Genomic DNA, 15,636 nt, shown 5'->3' on the forward strand with positions numbered 1-15,636 from the left:
TAATGCAGGACATTCTCAGAGAATACTTGGATGATTTTGTTCTTGTTTTCTTTGATGATATTCTGATTTACTCAAAGAATGTAGCTGACCATGAAGCTCATGTCAGAAAAGTTCTTGAGATTCTAAGGAAGCACAAACTCTTTGCAAAAAAGAGAAAATGCACTTTCTCTGTCGACCATGTTGAATACTTGGGCTTTCTGGTATCCAAAGATGGAATTTCTCCAGATTCCGCTAAAGTCCAAGCAGTCATAGATTGGCTTGAACCAAAGACAGTGAAAGAAGTCAGAGGATTCTTGGGATTGACTGGTTGGTATAGAATTTTTATACCAAAGTATGCTCTCATAGCTTCCCCCCTGACTAATCTTCTGAAGAAGAATACCCCATTTCAATGGTCTGCCAGGTACCAAAGTGCTTTTGATAAGCTAAAGACCGCCTTGGTAACCAATCCTGTTGTGAAGCTGCCAGATTTTTCTCTACCCTTTGAGGTAGTAAATGATGCCAGTGGTTTTGTCCTGGGAGGTGCACTCATACAGGAAGGTCATGTAGTGGCCTATGAATCCCGAAAACTCAGAACACATGAGAGGAATTATGCTGTCCACGACTTGGAGAACTACTTTCAGTAGTATATGCCTTGAAGTTGTGGAGACATTACCTACTGGGTCAAAGATTCACTTTGATGACAGATCATCAGAGCTTAAAGTGGATCTCGACTCAGAAGGATCTCAACATGCACCAAAGAAGGTGGATGTAGACCCTGCAGGAATTTGATTTTGAAATCAAGTACCGCCCAGGCAAAGAAAATGTGGTAGCAGATTCCCTCAGCAGAAAAGCCTCCTTGCTTGCAATTACTGTAGTGTTAAATCCCTTGATTATTGAAGCAAGAGAGAAGATCATGCAAGATAGATTCTTTGGCCCTATTGCTACCCTACTTATGCCGAAAAGCAAAACTCCACAGGAGTTGAACCGTTCAAGGGTACAACCTAGATGATGGAATTATGTATCGCAGGCTATGCATTCCCAATGATGAGGGAACTAAGGGTCAAATTTTGAATGAAGCCCATGACAGCCTTATTGCAGGACATCCAGGTTTCATCAAAACCTACATGTCTGTTAAGAAAAGCTTCTTTTGGCCTGGTCTAAAAAAGGACGTGCTTAATTAAATGTACGTCAATGTCTGACCTGTCAGAAAGTCAAGGCCGAGAGAGTAAAAATGCCTGGGAAGTTACATCCATTAGACATCCCCTAGATGAAGTGGGAATGCATCAGTATGGATTTTATTACTGGATTACCTTCAGTGCAATCAGGTTACAACTCCATCTTCGTGGTAGTTGATAGACTAACCAAAGTTGCCAATCTGATTCCAGTAAAAGAAACCTACACTGCAGTGGATGTGGCCAGAGTGTTCCTCAAGGAAATCTTCCGATTGCATGGCCTAGTAAGTGATCGAGATCCCAAAATCACGTCAAGATTCTGGACTGCATTTTTTGAAGCAGTAGGAACTTTCTTGGATCTCAGCAGCTTACCACCCTGAGACCGATGGTCAAACAGAAAGGGTGAACCAAGTAATCGAAGATATACTTCGGTCATGCTGTGCAGGGAACCCAAGAAGTGGCTAAGCTATCTGCATCTAGTCGAGTTCACCTACAATACTTCTTATCACCGAAGTATTGGGATGAGTCCTTTCAAAGCTCTGTATGGACAAGATTGCTTAACTCCATTAACTTGGTCTGACCCATTGATTAGGGTTGAGATGTCCAGACAGATGCTTGACGACATGGAGCAACAGATGCAGGCAATTTGCAAAGATATAAAAGCTGCCCAGGATAGACAGAAGCTGTATGCAGATAAGAAGAGGACAGACAGAAGCTATATGCAGATAAGAAGAGGACAGACAGAGAATTCGAAGAAGCAAATATGGTCTTCATTTGAGTACATCCCAAAAGAAGTTCTCTATCTCTTGGGAAGTACAAGAAGTTATCTCCCAGATATTGTGGGCCATATCTGATTACAAAGAAAGTAGGTGACTTAGCCTACGAGCTTCTTCTGCCTCCTCATCTCAAAGTACATAATGTATTTCATGTCAGCCTTCTTAAAAAGTATGTACCAAGCCCCAATCATGTGCTTGATGATGAAATCTCTTCTTCAACCCAAGGGCAGATGGAACTCCAGCCTGAAGAAATCCTTGATGTTCGAGAAAAGGTTCTCAGGAACAGAATTCTGAGAGAATTATTGGTCAAATGGAAGTTCTATCCTTTTGAAGATGCCACCTAGGAGAAAGAAGCCGAATTGTTGCGGGATTACCCCCGGTTTGCGAGATGAGGACATCTCGTATTTTTCAAGTGGGAGAGAATGTCACAGATTCCTCCCCCAGCCTCTCAAGATGTCCAGCATCTTCCCCTGTGATCAAATCCCTCTTCAAAAATACAAAAGATCTTGTTTCTACCTATTTTGGCCTAGAGAGAGAAAATATTCTAGAGAGAGATTATTTAGATTTTGAATATTTTTGGATGGGAAAATATCTCATCTTGTTAAAATAAGTTCCCCCGAAACAGAAGTTCAAAAAGATTTTCAGAAGGTGCATTAGAAATCAAGTATAATCTATTCAAGAGGCCTTACCCTAGGGGTCCAGATTTTAAAAAAAATTTAAATTAAGGTTTTGAGGGGCCAATCAGATTAATCCAAATGTATGGAGAAGATAAATAGAAGAAATAAAGAAAATCCTCCTAAAAAATGAGTAAATACTCACATAAGATGAAGAGTGGACTAAGGACCAAAGGAATTACTAAAAAAATGGATTTTCGACACCTCACAATAGGGATTTTCCCCTCATGAATGAGGCGCCTACTTCACATGTGTGGTGGAGTTTTAAATCATCAAAAATTGACATATTTCATCTCTCCTCTCTCCTAATTCAAGTCTAGTTCCAAAAAGTAAGCTAAAGTGACCTAAAAATGGTCAAAAATTGACCAAACTGATTTGAAAAATTCTAGAATCAGTTTGCTTGGTTAGAAGCTCACTTTTTTCTTGAAATAGAAGCCTCCCCCTTTGTTGAAGCTTAATAGTGTTTTATGCACTGTTACTCTACTCCTCCCAAGAGCCAAGAACTGTGAATTTCTTAATAATTCACTAGTTTTTGACCATTCCCTCTTCTAAAGAATTGGTGGCCACTCTTGTTGCATACAAGAGTAGATCCTTCAAACCATCAAGCCAAAGGAAAGCTCCCAGAATTTCATGTAAGTAAGAAATCTTACTTTTTCTTATTCTTTTAATGGTTTTCTAAATTGTTTGTTATCTTAAAATGATAAACAGATGCTATGCCTTCTTGGAAAGGCTTTCCCCCTCTCTCATTCTTAAAACCAGCCCTTCTTTATCCTAGTTAAGTGATCTAAATGTTGGAATTAAACTTTTCATATTGTTTCTCTTTTAAAAGTGAAAATTGATTAGCTTAGAGTGCTTAAAACCAATTGGGGATAATTTTTAAGTAATTTTAAGATAGGAAAAATTGAAAAATGGTCAGCCACACAAAGGAGGTTATAGCAAAATTTTCTAAAATTTGGTGAAATGAGTATTATCTTTTATTATTCTAAAGGAGTAATCCCTATCACTTGTATATTCTAAAAGTGTCATTTTCATTCTATGCATAGAAAAATGCATAGTAGAAAAATAATTATTCTAAAAGTGTTATTTTCAATAGAATTAAGTTCTATGTATAGAAAGATGCATATTGATTTTTTTAATTATAAAAGAGTGATTTTCAATAGAATTAAAGTTCTATGCATAGAAAGATGCATATTGATTATTATTTTTAATTATAAAAGAATATTTTTTTAATTATAAAAGTGTTACTTTCATCATTATTGATTTTTATGCATACAAAGATGCATAAAAGAATATTTTTTTATTTATAAAAGTGTTACTTTCATCATTATTGATTTTTATGCATACATAGATGCATAAAAGAATATTTTTTAAATTATAAAAGTGTTACTTTCATCATTATTGATTTTTATGCATAAATAGATACATAAAAGAATATTTTTTTAATTATAAAAGTGTTACTTTTATCAAAATGGATTTTTATGCATAAATAGATGCATAAAAGAAAATTTTTATTGTAAAAGTGTTACTTTCACTAATATTGATTTTTATGCATAAAAGTATTTTTCTTTTATATAAAAGTGTTATTTCTTTAGAAGTTGGATTTTATGCATAAGTAGATGCATACAATTTTTTTTATATCAAAACAAGAGTTCTCTTTAATCCTTTGTTTAAATCCCATGAATATTGGCAAATGAATAAGTAAATACTCTGTGAAAGAAAATTTTACGTTTCATATTCTCTAGGATGGTAATGAGAAAATTCAGAAAAACTATCGAAGTCGAAATTTTAGATAAATGATTAATTTATTCCTCATAGGAATTCGTGTTTAGTTTTGAATTCAATAAAGTAGTAATTGAATTATTACCTTCTTCGAGAAAGATAGATCAGAGAGAACCTTTCCAGACTTAAACCCTGAATCAGACTATGACCAAGACATAACTCCTTCGTCAGTTTCAAGAATAGACGATGTGACCAGTTTAGTAATCTACACTCAAATCATCCACTGAATCTGAAACTAAGTTGAGACCTTTGATTTTGATCTAAGGACCAAGAATTCAGAATTCGAGGAATTTTGCTTGGGAATCCAGACCTGTGATCTAGAAGTCTTGGATACGGAATTAAGATATACTCATTGTATTCAAAAGAAAATCAAAATGAAAACTTGCATAGAAACCCTGTTTTCTTAAAGGACTGTCTTATGCCAGAATGCTGGAGGGAGCATTTGGTATATGTGTGTTCTAAGGGAAGTTCGGTTGCAACAGCTGGTGGGGAGTGTTCAAAGAAGAGCTCACGCGGCAAAGCCTGCCCAGGTCTAGACCAGCCTCGGTATGGTTAAAATGGTGCCCTTCCGGTACGATGGACGAGTGCCGACGAAGCGGTCCCTTAGTGAAGTGCCAGGACACCTAAGGAGAATCCTGGAGGGTTCTGACCAGGCAATGCACGGGCTCGCGGTGCCGAGGATACCCATGCGTATGTCGTGGAGGAAGATATATATGTATGATGACAAGAAACTTATTGTAATCTGTTACTAGATCTCGTTGCTGACCTGCTGGTCTCAACGGAGAGTCCAGAGAGTGATACTGTTGTGAGAAACAAGGATTGAATGGAAGTTTTGAGTTGTTACATATGTACCCAGTAATTGTTTTATAAATTAAAGTTTAAAGAGGAGTGTGTGAGTATCTGTATTCTAAAGCAAAAGTTAAGAAAGGCTTTCAATTATGGGTGGGTGAGTATTTGTCTAGTTCTACTATTCCAGTGGTTGGGCGGTGGCTAACCCATAGGCTGGAATCAGTAGAGTTTTAATAATAAGATTGATTAATAAGATTACACTTAGAACTCGAGTAGTTAATTAGAATCCTGAAGACTTCTATAAAGAATAAATCAAAGGTTGTGCTTGATTCAATTAGGAAAAAAGCGTTGATTCCTTCAAAGTTAAGTCTGTAATAGTTTCCCTTCTATCTGGTTTTATCAGATGAAGGTAGTTCAGTATCCTGACCTTTTTAAAGAATTTGTTAAAGAATTTGTTAAGAAAATAAAAATGGTGGAATCGTCCCCGCTTTTCGAGCATGGAAAATTTTCCCGGTTTTGGTTTTCGGAATGACCACTAGCTTAGTCTCGTGCCCGAACATTCGAGGGCGAGGCCCAGAGTGAGAAATCCTACCCCGCGCAAGAGGGATCTGCTTCCGTTGTGCTAGAACTCCGGTGCGTGGAGGGGGCAGTGGGATCTCACATATATGAAGGGATCTTTATCCCAGGATTCTGTTGGGTTGACCAGACTATAAGGAACCCCAGAATCAGTTGGATCTTAACGGAAAGAGTTTGTCCTCCAACCTGCGAGATGAGGACATCTCGCGTTTTTTTAAGTGGGGTAGGATGTAAGATTCCTCCCTCCAGCTTTTGAGGTGTACAGGTGTAAGAACTTCCCCTTCTGATCTTGTAATTATTCCCCTCTCTGAAATAGAAGAAAGATCCTGTTTTACCTTGTTTTGGCCTGGAGAGAGAAAATATCTAGAGAGAGGTAATCCAAAATTGAGATATTTTTGGATATAAAAATCCTCCTAGTGTCTAACATGGTTTCCCTTGAAATAGAAATTCAAAAAGAACTTTCCCTCTCTCTCTCTTCAACCATCCTTGGAGCTTTCCTTTCAACACACTAACCAATTGATTGGTTGGGGGCTTCTTCTAAGATAGAGAAGCAAGCAAAAACAAGAGGTAAAGTGTAATTTTATGGTTTTTTCTCTACTATTCTCAATGTTTTCACTTCTCAACCCCTCTCAAGCTTGAGAAGTTTCTAAATTAAGTGTTTATAATGCAAATCAAGCTTTTCTTAAGAGTTATAATGAATAATTAAGAAAAGTTTACATTTATGCTTAGTTAGGATGCTTTTTATGTTTATCTCTCTCTCCCCCAAAGAATGGTCATTCCTATGACCAATTCTCTATTCAATTGATGCTTCTCATGGAGGAATTCTCAATTCACAAATCAAACTCTAGGCTTGTGAAGCTAGAGGTTAAGAAAATAGTTTTTTATACTTATATGTTAGTAAATTATGGTAATCTTATGAGTTAAATCCATAAATTGGATTTAAGGTTAAAAGATAGTTATACTATCATAATTACATTACTAAGTCTTATTCTTTTCAAAAATGTTAAAAATTGTCACTAATTGCAGCGGAGCTATGGTAACATTTTTTAGAAATTGATACATAATTCATTATTATGCATAACGTGAAAAGAGGACTTCCTACCATATTCTAGGATTGAATATCCTAGGCTAAAAGAATGATTTTCATCACATTCAATGGAAAACTAATTTTTAAGATTTATGTATAATTAAATAATTAAGAAAAGAGAAAATTATGGTAATTTTATTTAAATGATAAAAGAGAAATTCCCATGACATTTGGAATTCAATCATTTAAAAAGGAAGAATGAAATTCTTAGCATATTGGAATTAATGGATATTTTATTTAAATTCAAAGAGAAATTTTAGATAAATTTATTTTATGCATGAGAAATATTTAAATGATAAAAGAGGAATTCCCATGACATTTGGAATTCAATCATTTAAATAGTAAAAGTGAAATTCTTAGCATATTGAAATTAATGGATATTTTATTTAAATTCAAAGAAGAATTTTAGATAAATTTATTTTATGTATGAGAAATATTTAAATGATAAAAGAGGATTTCTCATGACATTTGAAATTCAATCATTTAAATAGTAAAAGTAAAATTCTTGGCATATTGAATTAATGGATATTTTTATTAAAGAAAAGAGGAATTTTAGATAAATTTATTTGATGATAAAAGAGGAATTCCCATGACATTTAGAATTCAAGCAATTAAATGTAAAAAGAGGAATTCCCATGACATTTGAGATCCAAGAAATTAAATGGGAAAAAGAGAAATTTTTAGTATAATTCAATTTATGAGTATTTATCAAAAGTGGAAATATGGGTAGAATTGATTTTTTGTAAATCCCATGAATTCTTTTATTCAAAAGAGGAATATTGAATATAATTCATTTGAGAAATTGAGAAAGAATATGGAAATAGTTGTCGAGAAAAAGAACCTTTATCTAAGCCAAACAATTGGCAGAAATTTAGAAAAAGTCCCATTATCGGGTATCGAAGTAGGAAAAGTTACTAAATGGGAATAAGATGTGAATGAGATGTGATAGGATGTGAATAGATGTGAATGGGATGTGGTAGGATGTGATAAGATGTGAATAGGGATGTGATAGGATGTGGTGTGATGAAAATGAATGTGGATGAGATGTAGCCATATTCACGTGTGTGCGCGTGACATTCCCTCCTGCTAAACTTGATGATGGGTTGGTGGAAATATGTCATTTTTCCTCCTTGGACTATTGACTCTGTACTTTGTCTACTTTGATTGCTTGACTTCTAATACTTTGATTGAAAACCTTTTCATTCCTCTAATTCCACTCTAGTTAGAGAATTGTGCATTTGTTCCCCATGCTTGCAATCCATTTTCCTTAACACAACTATGGTCTCTTGCTGAGAATGATCGCGCTTGTTTCTCCACCTTTGGAACTGATCTGAGAGTCAATGGTATGCTCCTTTGAGCACATAACTCCCACAAGGGAATGCTTTCCTCTTGCTTTGCTTTTTACCAACCAACTCATAAATGCTACACTCGCTACATTCTTCCATGGACCTGTGCACCTTTCTAGGGACAGCTTAGTGCTTAGATGGCTGAGCTTGAATACTTTGATACCAATGTTGCATGTGGAAGCCTTGACTTACTTGATGTAGCCCTAAGCCTATTGATTAGGAATACTAATGCAAAAACTGAATAAACAACAGAGAGAAGAGAGAAGAGAGATGACCTGTATTTTCAGCATATTGATATGATACAAAAAGAGTCTTTGATTGTGTCTTTGGCCTTCCAAAATGGAGTGAATTTTGACTAGAAGACTACCTAATGACCTGCTCCTAATTGGGGATCAGATACCCTATGACTGAAAGGAGACTTTCTATTTATAGGCAAGCACACAAATCAATTAAATATCATTTAATGCATTCCCTTGTTTGAAGGCTTGTGACATGGTCGATTGTTCCTTTGACATTTGGGGCTTCTTCTTTGCTTGTTAGAGCATACGCTAGTAATGGTTAGTTGTGAAGGTGTCCCAAGGCAAGGTTGTGCTATCCCTGAGGAGTGAGTCTCTATGCTTGCTGAGCTCTATCAAGTAAAGTCCTAGGCATCATTGGTTGATGAAATGAATGGTCCTAGATGATAGACCAAATCCCTCTTAGAAGAGGCATTGGAATCTCCCCCGAATCTCATAAAGTATGCTAGGCATTTGCAAATGTAGTGCTCCTCCATCTTGACCTTGTAGAGCAGAGTCTACAAATCTTGTTCTCTCAATGCCCTTCGCTCTCCATGTGTCCACTTTGAGATGAAACCCAAATCTTCCCAATCATGATCTACACAACTTGTGGCATATGTTTGTGGAGGTATCTCGGCCTCTAGATGAATCCATCGCTGTGACACCCAAGAAGTAATCTCTATAGAATTGCATATTTCATGGGTAGTTTTGGAGCACGAGTCATGTGGTGTTAAATGGCCTAGACGATTAGAAAACTAGGTTGATTATGGTGGCCTAAGGTTACCAACATTTATAAGTTAATAATCCCATAATTGATTGCTTTATGCTTTTATAGGGGATTACTCTATAAGTGGGATGAGTGGATCTATTATGGGTGTTATTGTCTTGAGGACAAGATTGGACCAACGGAACGATCCACTGATGGATCTGCCCATCTTTGATGTAGAGAGCTTGCCAGATGGACGGGTGATCCTATTGGTAAAATCTATGGTGGGGTGATGAGCAAGATTTTTGTAAGGTTCTTCATCACTTTTCTTAGGGTTTTGTGCATAGTTCCTCTGAATCGCTTTTGTTACGGTTTTGATTCATGCTCCAAGGCTTTGATGCTTGTAGAGAAAAGCTAGGGTTTGATTTTTGATGTGATCGCATGGTGAAGGATGTGGTTCGTAGAGGGAGGAGAGGTGAGAGACGAGAGATTTGTATGCATGATTGTGAAAACCTTGTCTTATTTCCCCTATCAAACGTGTGCACCCTAGGGCTTGCGCACATGTGCAGTTAAGGTGCTGCCATATAGGTGGTATGTCCAGTAGAAGAGTCATGCATGTCTAACAGTGTAGGGAAGGGTTCAGGAAAAGCTTTATCTTGGAGCTTGCTCAACTTTTGAAAAATCCACCTCATCTTGAGAGGAGAAGATAAAATGCCGCCTCCAAATTTCTAAAAATAATAGTAATAGTAATTAGATGAAATTATGAAGAATATCATTTAATTGATAATCCTAGAATCGGTGCAGGGCTAGTTCCGGAGCTACTTGTTCATAATAATCACATTTTCTCTTCAACCCATGGTGGGAAGGATTCATGTGAGGTTCACTCAAAAATGTTTCCTGAACATTGAACACTATCCTGGACAAGCAGGGTGTCGTACAGTTGTACGGGATAGATGCTAAGTAGGTTTTACAGTCTACAGACTGCCTTGCAGAGCCGTGTACAGAGGCTGCAGAAGCCTTGGACGTACAGTGCAGCACACAGGACTTCAAACGGTGCTTTTAAAGCAAGATTGAAAAGCATCTTTTGCTTTTGTTTTTTGATTTTGGGTGTTTTGCCCTCTTCCCCATAAATAGAAGCCCAAGCCCTTCTTTCTTTATAGCTGTGTGAAGACTTTGAGGATTTAGAGCATGGGAGCTTGGGAGTACGAGCTGCCACCTCTTCCTTCTTCCTTCTTGCGACGTGAGACCCTAGATTTCTGCTTTCCGGCATGGGAATACCAACCTACCTTCTCTTTCCTCTTCAATGGTCACTCTCTCGTTTGCTCAGAACGAGAGTGTCCAACACGAGAATGTCCAAAAGTATGAGAGGACAATGGAATATTTGGCCCCAAATGGATACCCAATTGGGCAAGATTCAAAAGCTTGCAGCCAGCTATGATAAGAAGGAGAAGACCCAGCATATGCTGAATCAATATGGAATGAATTCCACCCTTTTCTGAATAGCTTTGATAAGAAGGAGAAGACCCAGCATATGCTGAATCAATATGGAATGAATTCCACCCTTTTCTGAATAGCTATGCTGAATCAATATGGAATGAATTCCACCCTTTTCCGAATAGCTGGACAATCTACATGGCTCAAGGATTTTTCAAAGGGAAGGCCTTGACTTGGTGGAGGGATTTGAAGCAGAAACCAGCTACTTGGAGCGAGTTTGTGGGAATCCGGGCTGAGTTTGTCTAGGTGGAGATGAGTTTGACATCATTACCAAGGGCTACTTCTTCCTTCTTTCTTGTCCAACTCTCTTCGGATTGCTAACATCATGGTATGGGTCATACATCATTTGGATCACTCGTGCTTCTTTGACAAGCTTGGTGGTGTGTTGTCATAGAATCTACTATCCTACCCATTCTTTTAGCTTTAGCTTCTCCAGTTTTGGTTTCTCTCTCTTGACTTTTTCGGCACATGCCCTTGTGATCTTGTTACAATCATCACCTCTAGGGGCTTCTTTTGCAATCTTTTAGGTGTTGTATCCACTCTTACCATGTTTACAGCTGGTGAATCTTTTAGGTGTTGTATCCACTCTAACCAATTTTTAGCTAGTGAATCATTCAGGTGATGTATCCACTCTTACCATGCTACTACTACTTGGTTCACATCATCTAGCAGTAGCAATTGAACTTGTCTTTGCTACCTTTCTACCACCCTTGGGTTCCTATTCCTGGTGTTTTGGAAACACCTATCAATTGTGTGATTGATCTTGTTACAAAATGGCACAATACTGGGTAGCAAGAAGCATTTTACAATCCTAACGCAAGCATGAGTCTCTCTCTCCATAGGAGCCCACTATAGAAGTGTCTTTAACACACAGAACCAAGTTCCAATTCTTCTTTGTTTGGACGAGGAACAGGGAATATGGGGAAGGGTATGACCTCACAAAGGGAACCGCATCCTTAGCCTGCTTCTAGTAGCCTTAAAGCCAGGCTGGGGAGGACAAGTGCCATTAGAAACTGCGTAATCCAACCCCATAGGGCAAGAGATCATATACCCTGAAGGAGACGATCTTGCACAACCACCTCCTTATGTTCCACTGCCATGTGAATACACTGAAAACATGCTTAAGATGGCGTTCGAAATGGGAAGGTGGGTTGCAACCAACATAGCACCTAGAGACTCGGAGTTGGGCAAAACCAAGCCAATCTATATCTCAAGGATGATGACCAAATTTGATGGAACTAGAGATCCTATTTAATACCTAAAGAATTTTGATCAAATTTGTAAGGTCATGGGACAAATTCATGATATTGGATGGTGAAGATGAGGGCCAAGAATATGAGCCCCTCCTGGAGCCTTTTGACTTCAAGGACTAGATTCATGTTCTTGCAACCATGGACACTCTACACTCTTCCATAAAATCTTGGGACAAGTTTTGCATAATTGAATGGTGCTAAAATCACATCCATGTTCGTGCTCGATGCATTTGAGACAAAATCAGTAGTGGAATCGGCTTGCCTTAAAGAGAATGCTGGGGAGAGGGAGAGCTTGAGTTCCTTGCAAGCAAACACACACACAAGATAGAGAGAGATGGATGGTTGAATTTTCTTCTATCTTCTTCTCTTCTGTTCAACCATAAACTAAAGAGATAAGAGTACATACTATAAATGAAAGTATTCTCCTACTTTAACATACAATAATCGAACCATAGTGTGAACCTGACTATACGAGAGCTTATGCTATAACTATGCGATAACTCTAGTACTCTAAAGTAGTTGTCACACAACCTGACATCCACTGGCAGCATATCAACTATAATCTCATCAACCATGCCAATGGCATAAGTGCGGAAGCTATTACCTAGGCAGAACATCAATGTCTGCGGCACTAGTTGAGCTTGATATCTCAACACTCCCCCTCGATCTCAACTCCACACACTGCACTCCAAGTAAGCTCCTAAACTTGTGGAGCGTCTCTATGCCCAATGCCTTCGTGAAGATGCTAGTCCACCTAATCCTCTCTATTGGCATATACCAGATATACATCACCTACTAGAACTTTCTCCCTCACAAAGTGGTAATGCATCTCAATATGCTTCGTCCTAGCATGATATACTGGGTTACTGGCCCCAACTGTATGATGCTACTCATGTTATCATAATAGATGACAACGACTCCATCCATGGGCTCACCCATATCACTAAGTAGCTTTTGAAACCAAGCTACCTCACAAGCTACCATAACAGCACCCATGTACTCTGCCTTTGTACTCATTGTCGACTGTTTCTTGTTGCTCCAACTCACAGTAGCACTCCCAAAAGAGAATATATAATTGTTGGTAAATCTCATGTTACAACACTACTAGCCCAATCAGCATCATCTGTGTACCCATGTAGTTGTATCTCTATTCAAGCCTCATAAAAAAGTCTATAATCAATTGTGGACTTTAAGTACCTAAGAATCTATCTAGCCATATTTAAGTGTGGCTTCGTGGTGGCCTGCATAAATTGACTCGCAAGTCCAATAGCATAGCTTAAGTGTATCTTAGTAATTATAATATAGCCACATCCAAGTGTGGCTTCTTGGGGACTTTCATAAACAGACTCACAAGTCTAACAACATAGCTTAAGTCTGGCTTAATAATGGTCATGTAGATTAAGCTACCCACTATGCACGTGTACATAGCAGGGTCCTCCAAAAGCTCACCTATATCTATGGAAAGCTTTGTGTTGTACTCTAATGGCACTAAAATAGGGTGTCATACCATACTTGGACAACATGTCCAAGCCATACTGCCTTTGTATTACAAAATACTGTGAAGTGATCTCACCACCTCTTATGCCCAAGAAATATTGCGGCTCACCTAAATTCTTCATCTCAAACTTCTGTTTCAAAATTCTCTTACATCATGTATGTCAACATCACTATCAGTCATCAACATAAATGACTAATAGCATGATCCCTCTATCTGTCTTTTTCACATAAAAGTGAAAAATCTGCATTGGATATCTAAAATTCAATGGTGAGTGATAAGATACTCCTCGATCTTGTTTGTCCATGCTCTGGGTGTCTGCTTTGTCCATGTTCTGGGTGCCTGCTTTAAGCCATATAAGACATTGCACACGAAATCTAGGTTTGCATCACTCTCATAACCGGGTGGCTACATCATGTATACTTCTTCTTGCAAATTACCATGCAAGAAATCATTCTTTACATCCATCTCATGTAAAGACCAACCCTTTGCTACAACCATAGCAATGATAACTCTCATGTAAAGACCAACCCTTTGCTACAACCATAGCAATGATAACTCTCACATTGGTCATTCTCGCAAATTGGGCTAAATATTTGCTCATAGTCAATGCCGTAGGTCTGTGCACAACCCTTCATAAACCAATTTTGCCTTATACCTTTTGAGTGATCCATTTTAGTTGTGCTTGACCTTATACACCCAATTACATCCAATTACTTTATTTTCCTTAGGCAAAGGCATTAACTCCCATGTTGCATTTGCATCCAATGCTACCATCTCCTTATTCATGGCATCTTCTAATTTTTTATTTCCAAGTGCCTACTTAAAACAAGTGGGCTCCAACTGCTTTATTTCTTTAACCATGTAAGAATAATGATGGGATGTATATCCATCATATCTAAAGCTGTCAACATGGTATCTAACTCTCGTAGACTTGCATACACTTGGATTACTGCCAGGTGTCCTCAAAATAGCCCTGGTTGTACTTACACCAGGAGTAACCATTGACGGAATGCCAAGCTTCACATTAAGGCTCTGCTCAAAGTCGTTAAAGTCACCATCCATATATGAGTGATCTGCTGGTAGATCATGCATAAAACTACCTTTTCCTTCTCTTTGCATGATACATGTATACCTACATCTATCCTCAATCTTCCTGACCATGGACTAACACTAGATCCACTATTAGAGGACTCTCTAGGTCCACTAAGCATGATTGTTGCTGCTCTACATGTGGGGCATCATCATTACTTCTTACATCTATATCTTTTGATACCTTCATAGTGCATATTAGCTACCCATCTTTTAATGCCTTCACTAGTGTATACTAGCTATCCATTACATTAAAGACAACATCTCTGCTTACTCGTATCTCACGAGTGGTAGGGTTATAACATTTATAACCTTTCTGCTCCAAAGCGTAACCAATGAAAAAACTGAAGCAAGGAGTGCACAATGGAAGCATTGGGTAAGAGTGTGTGTGCTCATGAGAGAAGATGTGTGTGTATGTGTGTGGAAGCCATGGACTTGATATAAGTTGGATGAGAGGACTCAAAGTGCAAAAAGGACTCATGAGAGAAGATGTGTGTGTATGTGTGTGGAAGCCATGGACTTGATATAAGTTGGATGAGAGGACTCAAAGTGCAAAAAGGAACCAAAAAATGTGGCCAAGAAGGGGGACACCTGGTACACCACTCAAAGACAAGATATTGCAAAATGTGAGGCACATAAGTATGCAAGAGACTAGGGTTGGCCACTCAAAGCATGGAGTGACAACATGGGTGTGGGTCACCATCCTAGGGCAATAGCCAAGAAAGACCATGAAAGCTTGGGCAAGAGCACCAAGAAGACATGAAAAAAAAGTGAATATGATAAAAAAGGGTACAATGTCCATGAGCCCTATGTCTCATATAGCCCAAGGCCCCCAAAAGTACACATGTAAATGTCCCTAAGCCCAAGTGCATAGGTCCCATTCCCCATGTGCATGTGCACCTAAACTTACTTTATTACAAACCATCCCCTCCTACAATGATTTTGTCCTTGAAATCGAAGGGTGGTCGTGCCCAAAGAAAAGACATATACAAGTGGCTATATACAAAAGCCAAAAATCACATCCATGACTGAATGTAGCGGAAGACCCATACATGAATCATATGACCCTCTCAGTCAAATGGAAAGGATAGAGGGCTCCCGTCATGATGAGGCTATCTATGCAACCTCCTGGATCAAAAGGAA

This window comes from Cibotium barometz, chromosome 11, assembly GCF_041138505.1.
Source record: "Cibotium barometz isolate CiBa-2024 chromosome 11, ASM4113850v1, whole genome shotgun sequence".
In the NCBI taxonomy this organism is placed as follows: domain Eukaryota; kingdom Viridiplantae; phylum Streptophyta; class Polypodiopsida; order Cyatheales; family Cibotiaceae; genus Cibotium; species Cibotium barometz.